The following is a 22,191-nucleotide window of genomic DNA, read 5'->3' as shown; positions in this document are numbered from 1 at the left end:
ATGGGCAGGTAATACTGCATCGCCGAAAGGTAAGTTTATTTCATACCTTAAGGCGAAGAAAATGATCAGAAAAGGTTATATTTATCATCTGGTTCGGGTACAAGACTTGACAGCAGAAACGCCGCCTCTTCAGTCAGTTCCCGTGGTTAATGAATTTCCAGATGTATTCCCAGATGAGCTTCCAGGCCTTCCTCAGGAGCGGGAGATAGATTTTACTATTGATTTGCTTCCAGATACTCAGCCGATATCTATTCCCCCGTACAGAATGGCACCGGCAGCATTGAAAGAACTGAAAGAGCAGTTGAAGAATATGTTAGTAAAAGGCTTCATCAGGCCCAGTACTTCGCCTTGGGGAGCCCCGGTATTATTTGTGCATAAGAAAGATGGGTCGCTGCGTATGTGTATTGATTATCGGCAGCTGAATAAGGTAACCATAAAGAATAAATACCCCCTCCCCAGAATTGATGATTTGTTTGATCAGTTGCAGGGCGCCAAATATTTTTCGAAGATAGATCTTCGGTCTGGCTATCATCAGGTACAGGTACGAGAGGCCGATATTCCTAAGACAGCATTCCGGACCAGATATGGGCATTATGAATTCAGAGTTATGTTGTTTGGGTTAACTAATGCTCCTGCGGTATTCATGGATCTAATGAATCGGGTATTCAGACCGTTCTTGGATATGTTCGTAATTGTTTTTATCGATGATATTCTGGTTTATTCTCGGTCCGAGGCAGAGCACGCAGATCATCTGAGAGCGGTCTTAGGGGTACTTCGGCATCAGAAATTATATGCAAAATTTTCTAAATGTGAATTCCGGCTGGCTTCAGTGGCATTCCTGGGGCATATTATTGCAGCTGATGGTGTCCGGGTGGATACACAGAAGATTGAGGCCGTGAAGAATTGGCCCAGACCCACGACGCCCACAGAGGTACGTAGTTTTCTGGGGTTAGCAGGCTATTACAGAAGATTTGTGGAAACGTTTGCTTCGATTTCAGCGCCTTTGACAAGGCTAACTCAGAAGGGAGCCAAGTTCCAGTGGACTGATGCTTGTGAACGAAACTTCCAGTTGCTGAAAGAGAAGCTGACTACAACTCCAGTTCTGACTCTTCCCGAGGGACCAAACGGGTATGTTATTTATTGTGATGCTTCTGGTGTGGGGTTAGGCTGTGTATTGATGCAGCACGGCCGAGTTATAGCGTATGCCTCCCGACAGCTCAAAAAGCATGAAAAGAATTATCCTACTCACGATCTGGAGCTTGCAGCGGTGATTCATGCCCTGAAGATATGGAGACATTATTTATATGGCGTTCATGTTGATATCTATACAGATCATAAGAGTCTCCAGTATATTTTTAAGCAGAAGGAGCTTAATTTGCGGCAGCGGAGGTGGCTAGAGCTCCTGAAAGACTATGATGTGGATATTTTGTATCATCCGGGCAAGGCTAATGTTGTTGCAGATGCACTCAGCCGGAAATCTATGGGCAGCTTGGCAGATTTACAGCCAGATAGGAGAGAGATAGTATGTGACATTCGTCAGTTGGCTAATCTTGGGGTTCGTATGGCCGATTCTGGCGGTACACGGATTTCTGTTCGAGGGATTTCTGAATCATCTATTAAGGAAGATATCAGGCGGCATCAATATGAGGATCCTGTTTTAGCTCGGTACAGAGACACAGCCTATGATAAAGAGAAGACTCCGTTCGAGTTTACACCAGACGGAACCTTACTATACAGAGGCAGGTTGTGTGTACCTGATATTGCGGGGCTATGGCAGCAGGTTATGGGCGAGGCACACTATGCTCGCTATTCTGTTCATCCTGGTTCTACGAAGATGTACCATGATCTTAGATGCCTATACTGGTGGGATGGCATGAAATGGGATATCGCAGAGTTCGTCGCCCAGTGTCCAAATTGTCAGCAGGTCAAAATTGAACATCAGAAACCGGGTGGATTGTTGCAGGAAATGGAAATTCCGACGTGGAAGTAGGAGATCATTAATATGGACTTCATTACAGGTTTGTCTCGCACTCCATGGAAGTATGATTCCATCTGGGTTATTGTTGATAGGCTGACAAAATCAGCCCATTTTCTTCCCGTCAGAACTACTTATTCCGCTGAGGATTATGCCAGGCTTTATATTAAAGAGATTGTACGACTTCATGGAGTTCCTATATCTATTATCAGTGACAGAGGTGCTCAGTTCACAGCGAACTTCTGGAGATCTTTTCAGGAAGGATTAGGGACTCAGCTGAGCCTGAGTACAGCTTTTCATCCTCAGAGTGACAGACAGGCCGAGCGCACCATCCAGACGCTTGAAGATATGTTGCGGGCCTGTGTTATTGATTTCAGAGGTAGCTGGGATGATCACTTGCCATTGATTGAATTTGCTTATAATAACAGTTACCATTCCAGCATACAGATGGCTCCGTACGAGGCTTTGTATGGCAGGAAATGCAGGTCACCTATTGGCTGGTTTGATATTGGCGAGACAGAGTTAATCGGCCCAGACATGATCCAGCAGGCCGTTGATAAGGTGAAACTTATCCGGGAGCGACTATTGGCAGCCCAGAGTCGACAGAAATCATACGCCGATAAACGGCGTCGTCCTTTGGAATTCCAGGTTGGTGATTGGGTATTCCTGAAGGTATCGCCTATGAAAGGCATGATGCGGTTCGGCCGAAAGGGTAAGCTCAGTCCGCGTTATATTGGGCCTTATCAGATTATTAGAAAAATTGGAAATGTCGCCTATGAGTTAGATCTGCCATCTGATTTGGAAGCGGAACATCCGGTATTCCATGTATTTATGCTCCGCAAATGCATTGGTGACCCTTCCAGAATATTCCCTGCGGATGATATTCAGGTGACGGAGCAGTTATCGTACGAGGAGCAGCCCGTAGCCATTTTGGACCGCCAGGTAAGAAAGCTCCGAAACAAAGATGTAGCCTCTGTTAAGGTGCTGTGGCGGAACGATAATAGGGAGGAAATGACCTGGGAGGCCGAAGAGGAAATGAAGAAGAAATATCCTCATCTGTTCCCTATACCCACAGGTAATCTTGAATCCTTGCTTAATTTTATTTCAATAATGAATGTGTGTCATATGTGCTGTCTATAAACACGAACTCCCCCAAAGTAGTTTCAGACCCTATAAGATTAATTTAACATTCGAGGACGAATGTTCTAAAGGGGGGGGGGGGGAGAATGTTATATCCCGTGTTTTCACGCGTTTGGAAAATTTGAAATATCTTGGATTTTTGAGAAATGAGGTCAAATTTGATTTTATTTGACATAGGAGTTGTGCATGAAGGAATATTAATGTGAAAGTGTCGGGGAAGGTTAAGGGCAAAATTGGAATTTCGGAAATTAGTTTCGGGAATTGTAAAACAAGGATTTAAATCCATTGGGCCAAGAAAAGGGAAGAGAAAAATTTGGGCCCAACATTAAGGGGTGGCCGGCCAAATAGGCCCAAACCCACCTTATTAATGAATAATTCTCCATGTGTGAAATAAGTATATGAGTCATCTTCCTTTTTAGAAAGTTCAAGAATTGAAAAGAAGAACAAAACAAAGCAAAACAAGAGCAAAAAAAAAATAAAGGGTTTCGGGTTTGGCCATAGAATTTCACCCACCAAAAATCTTGCTCCTAAAATTTTTCTTTTGTGGTATTTCTACTAAGTTGAGTACCCTTTTCAACTTGGTGTAGTTGTTTTGGAGGAAGGAGCCCTTGTTCCATCAATTTGATCATATATCCAAGTGAAGAAGACTAGAGAAAAAGGTAAGGATTCATTCCTTTTTATTGTGTTATGAATTTTTGTTTGTGTTGTAGTATGTGGGAATGAGTTGATTGTACGGAAAAATGGAAGTTTACCAAGTGGGTATGTATATAGGCATGTGGCCGTGTATATATGTATGTGTATAATTATAATGTGTTGAATTTATATCATATTCTAGTTGTGGTTGGGGTTGGGGTAAAATGCATATTGGAAATGAAAGTTGAATGAATTTGATAGAAGTTGGAAAATAGTGATGTAGCCGTGGGGTGTCTTTGGTAGAATGAGAATGAATCAATTTTGTTTAACAAGTTAGTAGTGTTGTTGTGATGTTTGCAAGGTATATGAAAGTAAAACGATGTAAGATTGCATTGAAATGGAATGTAGAAGTTTACGTCGTTTTAATACGATTTTACGACATTGTGAAAATGAAGTTGTTAGGTCATAAATTATGATGATCATTGATAGATTTGGAAGATGGAAACATGTTATGAATATGTATGCTAAAGATTAGAAGCCTTGGATGAATTATGACTTTAGCGGAAGGTTTGTATATTATGTATATCGTGTGTATAACTAGAGGAAACGATATGAAATGCTTCTAAAGTATGTTATGACGATCTAGGTTGATAATGAATGTGAAACCATTGAGATTGGTTTGGAAATCGAAGTTGAAATGAAGGTTATGGCATTATGTCGGCAAGTAGAACTAGTTGTGTCCTATTATGTTTCTAATGTTTGTTGTTGATGTTGATGTTGTTGTTTGGGTTGTTGTTGATGATTTTGAGCCGAGTTGAATCCTCGGGGGTGCTATATGTATAGGGGAAGTGCTGCCGAAATTTCGGTAGACATATATGAGTTAAGTTGAATTCGTAGAATCTATAACTCACAATTGGTAAACTTGACCATTTGCAGATTTTTGACGAAACGGGAAGTGAGCTTGGATAGGCTTAAAAAGATCAAAAGGTATGTAAAGCTACCCCGATCCTTCTTTTGGCATGCCTAAGTGTAGTAGAATGGGATTCGGGCCTCGGAGGACTTTCTGCCCCTCGGAATCCGCAAGTGAAAATATCACTTTTTCTTTCAGTAAGATTGAACTCTTTTGGTATGCTTTCCTGGAAATTATGCAAACTTTCTCTAAACTCCTTGAGAAGCTATAGAATGTCCGTAGAACCTTTATAGGTGACCCCATAAGCTTAAAGGGCGTAATTTGAGCCCACCGCCTTGCTTGTTCCGAGGTGGGCCCGCTATCCCCGGTTTTGCCCTTAATGTACTTAAGTCTTCTTTTCGAGCAGTTTTTAAAAGAAACGTTTTGATTACTATTCTAATTACCTAACGAACATTGGTTTAAATATTCCACTGAGTCCGATAAATTGTTTTGACACTCGGAACGATTTCAGAAAGATTATACTTCTATAATTCATTATGATATCCGAAACTCGTTTACTATGTTCCCGTCCGACTTTATTGGATCAGTTTGTCTTTGATATGCCTCATCGAGTCTATTAAAACATTTATGATATTTTAATTGCATTAGACTCTCACTACTCCATTCGTGGACGCCCCAATGTTTCCCACACTGAGCCCGGGCCAGGATATGTTGTCAAGCGTGATCCTCTGCATTGTTCGCCGTGCCTCGATGTGAGGGGGCAGGTATTCACGTCCATGGGTTTGTGGAGTATGATGTGCCATGTCCGCTTGTTCTGATATGATTTGCTATGGCCATTTGATATGACATATTATGATACGGGGTTATGCCCCTTTTCTGATTCTTCTGTGTTGTGGCACCAGCGTCGGGAGGGTGGCCACGTTCTGTCTGCCGAGTCCCTTGGCAGGGGCCTAATTTGATATGACATATGTTTCTATACCCACTATGCATGTTTGAAAATATATATCCGATACTTTGGATTTTCTGTTTACTTTCTGCACGTTCTGTACCAGTTATGAGTTTGTTTCTGTAATGTTATATCCCGAGTTTTCGTATAATTGGAAATCGTGAAAATAATTAAGACTTGTATGTTACAAGGAAATAATTTGATTTTAGTTAATATGTTATGTTGTTTATTGAAGTATTGGTGCAAAGTCCTCGGGGAAGGCCGAGGGCAAAAATTGGGATTTCGGAAATTAGTTTCGGGAATTACAAAACGAGATTTTAGCGAATTGGGCCAAGAAAAATTGGAATAAAAAAATTGAGGCCCAAGTGTTAGGGGTGGCCGGCCAAAGGCCAAGGCCCAAGCCCCATTTGAGTGGTCATGTGAAATACATGCGACCACTTAATGAATCATGTATATATGCATACTTATCTATAGAACATTCAAGAAAAGGCAAGCAAAACAAAATTGAAGAACACCCAAGGAGGGTTTCGGCCAACTTAGGAAAGAAAGAATTTTTTTTTCCAAGCCTTGATTCTAATCCAAAAATCTTGTTCTTCTCATATTCGTAATATATTCAAGACGCTCTCCGACGTGATACAATTTATTTGGCGAAAGGATCACGTTTGCGACAAGTCGTATTTTTAAGAAAAAGGTAAGATTTCTATGTTTTTATGTTATGGAATGGATATATATGTTGTAGTGATTAAAGTGGCATTAAGATTATGGAACTTTGTGGTGTTTGTGAGTGGCGTGTGTGTGTGTGTAGAGGGTGTGTTTGGCCGTGAGCCATGTATTGTGGAAGGCAAGATGAGTTTGATTTGGTTTAGTTTGTTAGTTGCGTCGTTGCGACATTTAGGACATAAGTGAATGTTTAACGAAATTGAATTGGTATTGGAAATGGTTGCGGATTATTATGAATAAGTATGTTAAAGATTAGAAGTTTTGAATGAATTATGACTCGGGCGGAAAGTTTGTATATTATGTATATCTTGTGAATATTTTGTAGAAATGATATGAAATGCTTCTAAATTGTATTGTAATGATCTTGAGTAGTGATGAATATGAAAATATTGAGCTTAGTTTGGAAGTGTGAAGTCGGAATGAATGTTATTGCATTATGTCGGAAAGTAGAACTAGTTGCCTCATATTGCGATGATTGTTGACATTGTTGATGTTTGGGTTGCTGTGTTGATGTTTATTGAGCCGAGCTAAGTCTCGGGGGTGTTACATATATAGGGAAAGCGCTGCCGAAATTTCGGTAGACAAAAATGAAGTTAAGGAATTCTTAAGCCTTGAAATCTCTAATTGGTAACTTTGACCATTTGCAGATTCCGGACGAAACGGGACTTAAGTTTTGGGCGAGCGTAAGTCGTATATAAGGTATGTAAAGCTCCCCACTTCTTCTTTTGGCATGTCTTAGTATGTTAGGTTGATATCGGAACCCCGGGAGCAATTCTGCTCCTCGAAATCCGATCTATAAAATGGCTACTATTCATTCAATTCAACTGAAGCCTAATGACCCTATTTTGGCTAGAAAGCAAGTAAGCGTCCGAAACTTATGCAAATGCAATCGGATTACTTCGAAATCTTTATGTATGATCCCATAGACACTAAATGTTCGTAATTTATGTTCGCCACCTCGACTTGACCCGAGGTGGGCCCGCTAACCCCGAGATGCCTTATTCGTTCTATTAGGCTCTTTTTTTGGATAGGTTTCGATAAAGAATCTTCGATTTTGAAATTGTCCTCTATGAAATAATATTTTGATTACTATGATATACTAAGCTATGTTGTGAGCCATACGTACCGCTTTGGAAACATTTTTGTGAAATAAACTTCCGTACTAACTAATTATCCGACTACTTTGGTTAATGAAATGACTTATGAATTACTCAAGTTTTGAAAGGCTATTTTGATATACAAATTGCATTGTTTGCTCATGACTCCGCTCGTGCCTTATTATGACTTCGTTCACCGGTTCCCGGGCCGGTTATGATTTGTGCGCCCTATGATTAATTCGATCATATGCTGTGTTACGATTCCCGAGACCTCGCCATAGGGTCGGGTTCCGTTTGGAGTTATGCTGTGATATGGCTGGTGATATGTTATGATGATATGTGTGTTCGGGGATGTACGGAGATTTGAACCTTCTGGTGTTATGCTGTGTGTGGCACCTGCGTCGGAGGGGTGACCACGTTCCTGAGCTTTGCATGATTTTTAACTGCATTATGTACATACGTTTTGGTACAGATTTTGATATACTGGTCAGTATTCTTTTTTTTGTATCCTGTTTGGTTTCAGTTACGGTTTACACTTCTGCACTCTATGCTTTACAGACTCAGTACATCTTTCGTACTGACCCACTTTCTTTGGGGGCTGCGTTTCATGCCCGCAGTTACAGAGATCCGTGATATGCCAGCATAGGCCACACATCCTGCTATTACAGAGTGCTCCTTTTGATTCGGAGCCCATATGTCGGTATAAATATTTTGTGAGGTATATGTATCTGTATATTTGACTATTTGGGGTACGGCGGGGCCCTGTCCCGTCATATGTTTTCGTTTTGTATTTGTAGAGGCCTGTAGTCATGTTTGTGGGTCGAGGGTCCTATATGTGTCTGTTGGATTAAGATCTGTGTCTTAATGCGGTCCGTCTGTTAAGGTGGCCAGAATGGCTCTTATGTTTATATTTATACATATGATCGGCGATGTGCATTCCGCCGCTTCTATTTGTTCCGGTATGATATTTTGGTATGCGACCACTTATGACAAGTTTTGTTTTAAATTATGTTTAAAATAACTATTATGAAATCTGAGTTAAGCTTTGATTTGAGAATTTGGCTCGTATGTTCGTTTGGGGTGCCCAAGTAGGTTGCCAGTCGCGGCCCACGGGGATGGGTCGTGACATGTAATTCAGGCTTTACATATTCAGTACATATTTCGTACTGACCCCCTTTCTTCGGGGGCTGCGTTTTCATGCCGCGCAGGTACCGACGACAGGTTTGCAGATCCGCCCGCTTAGGATCTTATTCTGCAATTTTGGAGCGCTCTTTTCTTCAGAGCCCATCTTTTGGTACAGTCTGTCATCACTGTATATGTATATTCTCGTTCATGGGTACGGCGGGGCCCTGTCCCGTCATATGATTCTGTCGGTCTGTTTAGAGGTCTGTGGACATGGTTATGGGTTGGGGTATTTCTGTACAGATGTGTGCTTATGTTGTGTTTGGGCGATCCCATTCGCCGCCGCGGCCGGTCCGCATATACTTAAATGTTGCTTTGTTGGCCCTGTGTGGCCTTTGTTGGTATTTTCTGCGTGCAGGGTATATGGGATAGTCCGTAAAACAAAGGAAACTCTGCCGGAATTTTTCTTCCAATTATCTAAATTGGAAATAAAGCCTTGTCGGCTTCTGCCATATACTAGAATGCGTTTGAGTGCCCAGATCGGGCACTAGTCACGGCCTACGGGGTTGGGTCGTGACAAAAGTGGTATCAGAGCGGTTCGTCCTCGGAATGTCTACAGACCGTGTCTAGTAGAGTCTTGTTTATCGGTGTGTTGTGCACTACACCTATAAACAGGAGGCTACAGGGCATTTAGGATACTACCCTTCTTTCTGTCTTAGATCGTGCGATAGAGCTGTGTTATCAGGATGACTCCTCCCTAACGAATTGTTACATTTGCAGCCCAAAAGGCGACAGCGGCCCAAAAGGCCAAGGCAGCAGCTGTGGGAGAGACTAGTCGGGCCCAGAGGGTTACCAGGGCCCATGCCCATATTGCTCCTGATATTTTGCCCCCGACAGAGGGCTCTTCCACACCGCCACACGTAGAGGAGATTGGAGCAGCAGCGGCTGCAGGTCGAGGGGCGGCTCCACCGCCAGCTCCCGAGATTCCAGTACCTGAGCCTCCAGCTTCACGGCCAGGGACTAAGGATCAGACTATGAGAGAGGCAGTCCAGCTATTGACCAGACTTGTGGCGGGACAGGTTCAGGGGCACGGATTGGGAGGTGACCGAGCATATAGGCGTGACAGTTCGAGAGCTCGTGAGTTCTTGACTTGTGGCCCTCCAGAGTTCTTCGGGACAAAGCCCGAGGAGGATCCTGAGGAGTTTATCAGGAAGATGCGGCGCACCTTACATTTGATTAATGCTTCCGCGACAGAGTCAGTCACATTGGCTTCGCACCGGTTGTATGATGTAGCGGCAAATTGGTACGAGTCATGGGAGTTATCCAGAGGCGACGGCGCTCCTCCAGCAGTTTGGGATGATTTTTCTCAGGGTTTTCTTAGCCATTTTCTGCCTCCGGAGTTACAGCGGGCCAAGGCTGACAGATTCTTATTGCTGAGACAGAGGGGCCGCAGTGTTCGAGAGTACAATATGGAGTTCGACTCATTGGCCCGATATGCACCTGCTGTGGTAGCTACTATGGCTAACAGGATGCACAGGTATATTATGGGGTTGGACCGGTATTTTGTCGACAGCTGTTTGGTATTGGCTGCTCAGCCCGGCATGGATATTGCCCGGATTCAGGCGCACGCCCAGGGCATGGAGCACCGGCATAGGGAGCGTCAGCCTGATAGGAGTCAGGATCGGAGACAGCCCAAGAGGGCCAGATCATCTGGGTATTCTGGAGATTTTCGTGGCAGACAGCCTCAGCAGCCGCAGCAGCCTAGCAGACATCTGTCCCAGCTGGCACAGAGCGCACCTCCACAGCCTACAGGTCGCAGATTTGATGGCCCAGGTTATTCAGGAGCAGGCCAGAGCTCCAGGGCTTCAGGTTCGCGGACAGATAGGGGTTCTGGTCAGATGAGGCCACCTAGTCCTCAGTGTTCTTATTGTGGCAGATATCATCCGGGAGAGTGCTACAGAGCCACCGGTGCATGCTGTGAGAGATTGCCCGTATAAGGGTAGTTCGGGTGGTGCAGCGCAGCCTACTGGGTCAGCTGCCGAGTCATCATCTTTGTCAGTGGCTATGCGCCCTACAGGGCCGGGTACATCAGCACCGGCGGGTCGCGGCAGAGGTCGTGGTGGAGCTTCGGGTACTAGCGGTCCTTCGAACCGCATTTATTCTTTGTCCAGCCGCCAGGACCAGGAGGCATCGCCTAATGTTGTTACAGGTACATTATTGGTCTTCTCTCGGTCTGTGTATGCATTGATTGATCCAGGTTCGACTTTGTTGTATATTTAGCCTCTTGTTGCTAGTAAAATTGGTATAACGTCCGAGCCTATAGAGCCATTTGATGTAGCTACACCGATCGGGGACTTTATTGTAGCGAAACAGGTATATAAAAACTGTTCTGTAATTATATGCGGCCGAGACACTAAGGCAGATCTGGTGGAATTAGATATGATTGAATTTGATGTTATTATGGGAATGGACTGGCTAGCTGTCACGACCCAACCCCGTAGGCCGTGACTAGTGTCCGTGCTGGACACCTATACGTACCCAATAACCCCAAACTAGCATATTAGCAGAATATATCAATATAAGAGTCAATTTGGCGTTACTAGATATCGCATATGCACAGATATAGCACGTGGAAGCCGATAAGGCCATCACAGATCATAACAATCCCAGAAACACATACAGAACCCACATGCATGTCTACAGACCTCTACAGAACAAAACAGAATCATAAGACGGGACAGGGCCCCGTCGTACCCCTGAATGGCATACATATATACAATGGCAGAAGACTATACCCAAAGATAGGCTCCGGACAAAAGAGCGCCTCAAAATAGCAGAATAAAGTCCTATGCGGGCGGATCAGCAAACCTGTCGTCTGTACCTGCGTGGCATGAAAATGCAGCCCCCGAAGAAAGGGGGTCAGTACGGAATATGTACTGAATATGTAAAGCCTGAGGTACAGAAACAAGATCATACCCGGAAACAGAATGAACAGAAAAAGAATGCAAAATCCAGAATATCAAATGCATATTTTTAAAACATATGAAGTGTGTACAGAGACATATGCCATATCATATCCGGCCCCCGCCAAGGGACTCGGTAGACAGAACGTGGTCACCCCCCCGACGCTGGTGCCACAACACATAAGAATCAGAATAGGGGATAACCCCATAACATAGCATAACATATCCGATGACCATATCAGATCATATCATATCAAAATAGTGTACATGGCACAACATACTCCACAACCCATGTACATGTATACCTGCCCCCTCACATCGAGGCACAGCGAACAATGCAGTGGAAATCGCTTGAGAACATATCCTGGCCCGGGCTCAGTGGGGAAACATTGAGGCATCCACGAATGGAGTAGTGAGAGACTAAATGCAATAAAATACCATATATATTTCCAGAGACTCAATGAGGCATACCGAATGACAAATCAAAGCAATGAAATCGGACGGAATCATAGTAAGTGAATTTCGGATGTCATAATGGGTTACAGAGGCATAATCTTTCCGAGATCGTTTCCAAGATCCAAAACGATTTATAAGACGTAATGGAGTATTAAAAAATGACTTTTATTTAGAAGTTAAAACCTTTCCTTTAAAGCCGCTCAAAGACAAGTCATAAACACAAAAGGGTAAAATCGGAAATAGTGGGCCCAGCTCGGGACAACCGAAGCGGTGGGCTCAAATTACATATTTTAAGCTTATGGGGTCACCTATAGAGGTACTAGGGACATTTCATAACATTCTAAACAATTTGTGAAAGTTTGCCTAATTCTTCCAACAAAGCATTCCTAAAGGGTTCAATTCTATTGAATGAAAAAGTGACAATTTCAAACGCGGATTCCGATGGACAGAATATATTCCGAGACGCAAATCCGATCCTGGTACACCTAGGACATGCCAAAAGAAGAATCGGGATAGCTTTACATACCTTATATGGTCTTTACGCCTTTCCAAATTCAATTCCCGTTTTGCCCGAAATCTACAAATGGTCACGTTTACCAATTGTTAGCCATAAGACTTAAGACCTAAATCTTAAGTCAACATTTTCTACAAAAATTTGGGCAGCATCTCCCCTATACATATAGCGCCCCGAGAATTAAACTCGGCCAAAACAATCAACAACGACCCAACAACAACACCAACAACAACAATAATCACTACAAAACACAATTTAACATAATTATTCATCTTTCTAACATCATGTCGTAACCTTCATTCCAACTTCGTATTTTCAAATCAATATCGATATTTTCATATTCATTACTAATCAAGATCATTACAACACAATTCGGAAGCATTTCATATCATTTCCACAAAATATTCACAAGATATACAAAATATACAAACTCTCCACCAAAGTCATAATTCATCCAAAACTTCTAATATTCAACCTACATATCTATAACATATTTCCATCTTCCAATTTCATCAACCATAATCATAATTCACATCTTAACAACTTCATTTCCATAATATCACAAAATCATTCTAAGGTGACATAATCTTCTACATTCCAACTTCAACCAAAATTCATTCAACTTTCATTCCCAATATAATTTTGACCCTAACCACAACTAGAATACAACTCACCATATGTATACAACATATATACACTCACGGCTACATATATATATATATATATATATATATATATATATATATATATATATATATATATATATATATTCACTTTGTAAACTTCCATATTTCCATAGTTTCTACTCATTTCCATATACTACAACACAAACAAACCTTCATAACATAATAAAAAGGTATGAATTCTTACCTTTTTCTCCAATCTTCTTCACTTGTCCAAAGTGTGAGATTGATGAAACTAATGCTCAATCTTCCAAAACAACTACACCAAGTTGTAGAGGGACCTGGAATTAGTAGGAATTCAACAAGAAAATAATTTCAGAGGCAAGATTTTGAGGGATGATTTTTCTATGGCCAAACCCGAAATGGCTCTTATGTTGTTGCTCTTGTTTTTCTTCTTTTCTTTCTCTTGAAAGTTCTAGGGGATTTAATGAATAATTGCCCCTTTTATCCTTTAGCACATGGAAATTAATTAAAATCATGGGCTTGGGCCATGGCATGGCCGGCCACCCCTTTCCAAGTTGGGCCAATTTTTTTTTCTTTTCATTTTTTTGGGCCAACTCGGTTGGTCCCGAGTTGGGCCTAGCCCACCGATCGTTCGACCTTAAAACGTTCATATCTCCTTGTACCGACGTCACCTGGGAACCCACGACCTATGGATGGAAAGCTAATTCAATTATCTACAACTTCTATTTCTTGGTATGTTTCCAAATTCCAAACCTATAATACCGTTTTTGCCCGTGAAAGTCAGGTCACCCGAAAACGCTTTCTTAAAAATATTCGTTTGGAGGGCTTCCACTTTGATTTGGCCCAAGGGTACTTCATGAATTGTGTTTAACTTTACATATGTGATTCATATGACTTTTCAGATGTTCCAAAAAAAAATCTCGGTGTGTGGGCCCCACCCCAGCAGATACTCCGAGGTTCAAAAATACGGGATATAACATCCTCCCCCCCTTTAGAACATTCGTCCTCGAATGTTAGATTAATCTTATAAGGTCTTGTAAGCATTTTGGGGAAGGTTCCTTATATGGGCAGCATACATAACTTATTTATCAATCAACATAATCCGTTACAGAATTTAAATTACCTGTAGATGGAGGAAACAGGTGAGGGTACTTCTTCTTCATTTCTTCTTCAGCCTCCCAAGTCATCTCCTCCCTGTTCTTATTTCGCCACATTATTTTAACCGAGGCCACATCCTTATTGCGCAATCTCCTCACCTGGCGATCCAGAACGGCTACAGGCTGCTCCTCGTAAGATAACTCTTCTGTCACCTGAATATCATTCACTGGAAATATTCTGGAAGGATCGCCAACACATTTGCGGAGCATGGATACATGAAATACCGGATGTACCGCTTCCAAATCAGATGGCAGGTCTAGTTCATAGGCGACACTCCCAATTTTCCGAATAATCTGATAAGGTCCAATGTAACGCGGACTGAGCTTACCCTTTCTGCCGAATCGCATTACGCCTTTCATAGGCGATACCTTCAGAAATACCCAATCACCAACCTGGAATTCCAAAGGTCGACGCCGTTTATCAGCGTATGACTTCTGTCGACTCTGGGCTGCTAATAGTCGCTCTCGGATAAGTTTCACCTTATCAACGGCCTGCTGGATCATATCTGGGCCAATTAATTCTGTCTCGCCAATATCAAACCAGCCGATCGGTGACCTACATTTTCTGCCATACAAAGCCTCGTACGGAGCCATCTGGATGCTGGAATGGTAGCTGTTATTATAAGCAAACTCTATCAACGGCAGATGATCATCCCAGCTACCTCTGAAATCAATAACACAGGCCCGCAACATATCTTCAAGCATCTGTATAGTGCGCTCGGCCTGCCCGTCGCTCTGAGGATGGAAAGCCGTGCTCAGACTCACCTGAGTCCCTAATCCCTCCTGAAAAGATCTCCAGAAGTTTGCCGTAAACTGGGCACCTCTGTCAGTGATAATAGATATAGGAACTCCGTGAAGTCGCATGATTTCTCTAATATAAAGCCTGGCATAATCCTCAGCGGAATAAGTAGTTCTGACGAGGAGAAAATGGGCTGATTTTGTCAGCCTATCGACAATAACCCAGATGGAATCGTACTTCCGTGGAGTGCGAGGCAAACCTGTAATGAAGTCCATATTAATTATCTCCCATTTCCATGTCGGAATTTCCATTTCTTGCAACAGTCCACCCGGCTTCTGATGCTCAATTTTGACCTGCTGACAGTTTGGGCACTGGGCGACGAATTCTGCAATATCCCGTTTCATGCCATCCCACCAGTATAGGCATCTGAGATCGTGGTACATCTTCGTAGAACCAGGATGAACAGAATAGCGAGCATAGTGTGCCTCGCTCATAACCTGCTGTCGTAGCCCTGCAATATCAGGCACACACAACCTGCCTCTGTACAATAATGTCCCGTCCGATGTAAACTCGAACGGAGTCTTCTCCTTTTCAGGTGCTGTGTCTCTGTACCGAGCTAAAACTGGATCATCATATTGGTGCCACTTAATATCTTCCTTAATAGATGATTCAGAAACCCCTCGGACAGAAATCTGCGTACCTCCAGAATCGGCCAGACGAACCCCAAGATTAGCCAACTGATGAATATCACATACTATCTCTTTCCTGTCTGGCTGTAGGTCTGCCAAGCTGCCCATAGACTTGCGGCTGAGTGCATCCGCAACAACATTAGCTTTGCCCGGATGATACAGAATATCCACATCATAGTCTTTCAGTTGCTCCAGCCACCGCCGCTACTGAAAATTAAGCTCTTTCTGCTTAAAAATATACTGGAGACTCTTATAATCTTCTACATTCCAACTTCAACCAAAATTCATTCAACTTTCATTCCCAAAATAATTTTCACCCTAACCACAACTAGAATACAACTCACTATATGTATACAACATATATACACTCACGGCTACATATATATATATATATATATATATATATATATATATATATATATATATATATATATATATATATATATATATATATATATATATATATATATATATATATATATATATATATATTCACTTTGTAAACTTCCATATTTCCATAGTTTCTACTAATTTCCATATACTACAACACAAACAAACCTTCATAACATAATAAAAAGGTATGAATTCTTACCTTTTTCTCCAATCTTCTTCACTTGTCCAAAGTGTGAGATTGATGAAACTAATGCTCAATATTCCAAAACAACTACACCAAGTTGTAGAGGGACCTTCAATTAGTAGGAATTCAACCAGAAAATAATTTCAGAGGCAAGATTTTGAGGGATTATTTTTCTATGGCCAAACCCGAAATGGCTCTTATGTTATTGCTCTTGTTTTTCTTCTTTTCTTTCTCTTGAAAGTTCTAGGGGATTTAATGAATAATTGCCCCTTTTATCCTTTAGCACATGGAAATTAATTAAAATCATGGGCTTGGGCCATGGCATGGCCGGCCACCCCTCTCCAAGTTGGGCCAATTTTTTTTTCTTTTCATTTTTTTGGGCCAACTCGGTTGGTCCCGAGTTGGGCCTAGCCCACCGACCTTTCGACCTTAAAACGTTCATATCTCCTTGTACCGACGTCACCTGGGAACCCACGACCTATGGATGGAAAGCTAATTCAATTAACTACAACTTCTATTGCTTGGTATGTTTCCAAATTCCAAACCTATAATACCGTTTTTGCCCGTCAAAGTCAGGTCACCCGAAAACGCTTTCTTAAAAATATTCGTTTGGAGGGCTTCCACTTTGATTTGGCCCAAGGGTACTTCATGAGTTGTGTTTAACTTTACATATGTGATTCATATGACTTTTCAGATGTTCCAAAAAAAAATCTCGGTGTGTGGGCCCCACCCCAGCAGATACTCCGAGGTTCAAAAATACGGGATATAACACTAGCCTCTTGTTATGCTAATGTTGACTGCCAAAATAAGGTAGTTCGTTTCCAGTTTCCTGGGGAGCCAGTTATAGAATAGGCAGGTAATACTGCATCGCCGAAAGGTAAGTTTATTTCATACCTTAAGGCGAAGAAAATGATCAGAAAAGGTTATATTTATCATCTGGTTCGGGTACAAGACTTGACAGCAGAAACGCCGACTCTTCAGTCAGTTCCCGTGGTTAATGAATTTCCAGATGTATTCCCAGATGAGCTTCCAGGCCTTCCTCAAGAGCGGGAGATAGATTTTACTATTGATTTGCTTCCAGATACTCAGCCGATATCTATTCCCCCGTACAGAATGACACCGGCAGAATTGAAAGAACTGAAAGAGCAGTTGAAGGATCTGTTAGAAAAAGGCTTCATCAGGCCCAGTACTTCGCCTTGGGGAGCCCCGGTATTATTTGTGCGTAAGAAAGACGGGTCGCTGCGTATGTGTATTGATTATCGGCAGCTGAATAAGGTAACCATAAAGAATAAATACCCCCTCCCCAGAATTGACGATTTGTTTGATCAGTTGCAGGGCGCCAAATATTTTTCGAAGATAGATCTTCGGTCTGGCTATCATCAGGTACGGGTACGAGAGGCTGATATTCCTAAGACAGCATTCCGGACCAGATATGGGCATTATGAATTCAGAGTTATGTCGTTTGGGTTAACTAATGCTCCTGCGGTATTCATGGATCTAATGAATCGGGTATTCAGGTCGTTCTTGGATATGTTCGTAATTGTATTTATCGATGATATTCTGGTTTATTCTCGGTCCGAGGCAGAGCACGTAGATCATCTGAGAGCGGTCTTAGGGGTACTTCGGCATCAGAAATTATATGCAAAAGTTTCTAAATGTGAATTCTGGCTGGCTTCAGTGGCATTCTTGCAGCTGATGGTGTCCGGGTGGATACACAGAAGATTGAGGCCGTGAAGAATTGGCCCAGACCCACGACGCCCACAGAGGTACGTAGTTTTCTGGGGTTAGCAGGCTATTACAGAAGATTTGTGGAAAAGTTTGCTTCGATTTCAGCGCCTTTGACAAGGCTAATTCAGAAGGGAGCCAAGTTCCAGTGGACTGATGCTTGTGAACGAAACTTCGAGTTGCTGAAAGAGAAGCTGACTACAGCTCCAGTTCTGACTCTTCCCGAGGGACCAGACGGGTATGTTATTTATTATGATGCTTTTGGTGTGGGGTTAGGCTGTGTATTGATGCAGCACGACCGAGTTATATCGTATGCCTCCCGACAGCTCAAAAAGCATGAAAAGAATTATCCTACTCACGATCTGGAGCTTGCAACGGTGATTCATGCCCTGAAGATATGGAGGCATTATTTATATGGCGTTCATGTGGATATCTATACAGATCATAAGAGTCTCCAGTTATTTCTGTTTACTTTCTGCACGTTCTGTACTAGTTATGAGTTTGTTTCTGTAATTCAGGCTTTACATATTCAGTACATATTTCGTACTGACCCCCTTTCTTCGGGGGCTGCGTTTTCATGCCGCACAGGTACCGACGACAGGTTTGCAGATCCGCCCGCTTAGGATCTTATTCTGCTATTTTGGAGCGCTCTTTTCTTCAGAGCCCATCTTTTGGTACAGTCTGCCATCACTGTATATGTATATTCTCGTTCATGGGTACGGCGGGGCCCTGTCCCGTACTATGATTCTGTCAGTCTGTTTAGAGGTCTGTGGACATGGTTGTGGGTTGGGGTCTTTCTGTACAGATGCGTGCTTATGTTGTGTTTGGGCGATCCCATTCGCCGCGGCGGCCGGTCCGCATATATTTAAATGTTGCTTTGTTGGCCCTGTGTGGCCTTTGTTGGTATTTTCTGCGTGCAGGGTATATGGGATAGTCCGTAAAACAAAGGAAACTCTGCCGGAATTTTTCATCCAATTATCTAAATTGGAAATAAAGCCTTGTCGGCTTCTGCCATATACTAGAATGCGTTTGAGTGCCCAGATCGGGCACTAGTCACGGCCTACGGGGTTGGGTCGTGACAACTCTGTACTGGCGGGGAAGAATATCTAATATGCTGCTGAGGCTGCCTGCCTCGAAACTTACCAGGATAGACAGCCGATCTAGCCCTTTTATGCTGGCCTCTGTCGCAATCTCTATCTTGCTGACTTCCTCTATGTCGATCCTCTACCCCCTGTGCATATGCCTGTACCCGAGCAATAGCCATACCTGGCTGAAGAGCCACTTCCATGCAACCATAAATAAAGTAACGATCCAGTCCCATCACATAAAGATGCACTCTATCCGCCATATCAACTACAATAGTAGGCGCATATCTAGCCAATGAATCAAACTTAAGACTGTACTCTTGAACACTCCTTCCACTCTGCCTCAAAGGTAAGAATCTATCAACTCTAGCTCGCCTCATCTGTGGTGGCAGGAAGTGGCCGAGGAAGGCCTCTACAAACTCATCCCATACCACTGGATGAGCACCCTCACCCCTAGATAACTCCCAAGACTCATACCAATTAACGGCTACATCTCGCAACCGATACGAAGCCAACTCAACAGACTCAGTCTCAGAAACCCTAATTATCCTCAATGTATGCTGCATCTGCCAAATAAACTCATGCGGATCATCCTCGGGCTTTGACCCGAAAAACTCTAGAGGATTATAACTTAAGAAGTCACGAGCCCTCAAACTATCAGATCTATCCGCATGGTCAACTCCTAATCCATGCCTGCGAGCCTGCCCTGCCACTAATCTGGTCAGCAGCTGAACTGCATCTCTCATGGCCCCATCCTGCACCCCTGGCTGAGGAGTTGGAGGCTCAGGTACTGGGGTCTCGAGAGCTGGCGGTGGGGCTGGCCCCTGAACTGGAGCTGCTGCTGCTCTAAGCTCCTCTAGAGGAGGCGGTGTAGCAGAGCTCGCTGACTGGAGTACAATCTCAGGCATAGACTGGGCACGGGCTCTAGTAACTCTCCGGGTCTGACTAGTATCTCCTGCTACCAATTTGCCCTTCTGGGCAGCTGTCGCTTTCTTTGGAGGCATAGCTATAAACACAATAATTTGTTAGAGAGGGATTATCCTGATAATATAGCTCTATCGCACGATCTAGAGTAAGAAGGAAAAGTGACATCCTAAATGTCCTGTAGCTTCCTGTTTATAGATGTGGTGCACAACACACCGATAAACAAGACTCTACTAGACACTCCAAGGATGAACTGCTCTAATACCACTTTTGTCACGACCCAACCCCATGGACCATGACTAGTGCCCGAGCTTGACACTCGTATATGAACCTGTTAGACATAGTCAGACTGAAACTAAGAACAGTATGGAAACTTGTAAAAACAAATGAACGACTCAAAACGCCACATATCATAAACCTGTCTCCTGAGGATTCACAGCTAACCACAGCATAACACAATACGCAAGCCGATAAGGCTGCCACTATATACGGGTATATCTAAAACAAACCATATCGACACAGTCAGATACAACCCACATATGTCTATAGACCTCTAAAAGTGTACAAGTGAAATATGACGGGACAGGGCCCCGCCGTACCCCTGGATATGCATAAGTTTACATCAAAAGATCTGTACCAAAATAATCTAGGCTCCGGAACAATGGAGCTCTCTAAAACAGTTGTGCAGAAGTCCTAAGTGTCACGACCCAACCCCGTAGGCCGTGACTAGTGCCCGAACTGGGCACCCGAACACACTCATCAAATCCGAATCACATACAGATAGCGTATACGGGCACAAATATCACACGCAGCCTCAAATTATATCAAACTGTCTCAGACACATTTCAAACACAACCATATATGCACATATATATCAGAAGCCGACAAGGCTATCAAATGGCGCAATGGCCCAAAACATATACAAACGCACGCCGACAAGGCTGCCATGGCAAGTGGGATCATACAAACACACCCGTACAGAAGTAGGCACAAAACCCACATATACGTCTACAGACCTCTAAACAGACAGACCGAATCATATGGCGGGATACGGCCCCGCCGTACCCCTGAACAAATACATACATATGCAACGAACGAAGATATATATACCAAAATGTAGGCTCCGGAATAAGAGGAGCACTCCAAACAGCAGAAGACGGTATCCTAAACGGCTGGATCACCAAACTGTGCGTGTGCACCTGCGGGCATGAAACGCAGCCCCCCGAAGAAAGGGGGTCAGTACGAAATATGTACTGAGTATGCAAAGCAGAAGATATAGAAAACAAATCTGAGGCATAAACAAAATAGAAGTACAGAACATAAGTGCAAACCCAAAATACCAAAATGTTTACTCTCAAAATATAAGTCATGCATAGAGCACAGAGAATATGGTCGCTCGCCCGTCGATGGCGCCATAACACAGCATAACACCAGAAGGTTTCAAATCTCCGTATCCCCGTCACACATCATAACACAACATAACGCCATACAAAGCATAACACCAAATATAAGTGGAACCCGGCCCTCTAGCGAGTGGGTCGGTGAACCATCAACACAGCATAACACCGGAATATATCAAAGTGCGCACGACAATAGAACCGGCCCGGGATCCGGCGGAAGATATAACAGAACGCACGAGCAGAGTCGTGAGTAACCATATGCATAAAATCATTATCATGGACTCAAATATAAGTAAAATGACGATACTTGAAAATCGAAATAATAGTCATACCAAATTCTTTCAAAAGTCTTCCGAATTACATAAAGGAAAGTCGCGGGACCCACAGAAGGGTATCGACCCGAGCCGGGCCCGCTTATGGAGAACATACTCATCATACACGATACAAACTCCTACGAAGATATCGAAGCAATCCGAGCCTTTATGTGAAAGATACGGCGTCCAGAATTACGGAATTCTTTAAAACAAAACTTTTTGTGAAACATTTGGAAATCAGTTATTTCGAAGACATAAGGATTCATATTTCATCACATCAAACATACGAGTGCCAAGAAATATATAAGAGTCATAACGTACTCGGATTGCGAATTTAGAATTTCCTCGAGGCTCGTGATATAACCTATGTATGACAAAGGCATGCCAAAAGAAGGAAGGTTTGAGCTTTACTTACCTCGTACGCACTCCAAGCTAGCCCAACTCAAGCTAATCCCAAA

Source organism: Lycium barbarum, chromosome 8 (assembly GCF_019175385.1).
Source record: "Lycium barbarum isolate Lr01 chromosome 8, ASM1917538v2, whole genome shotgun sequence".
Taxonomy (NCBI): Eukaryota; Viridiplantae; Streptophyta; class Magnoliopsida; order Solanales; family Solanaceae; genus Lycium; species Lycium barbarum.
The sequence above is the reverse complement of the archived record's forward strand: the minus strand, read 5'-3'. Positions refer to the sequence as shown.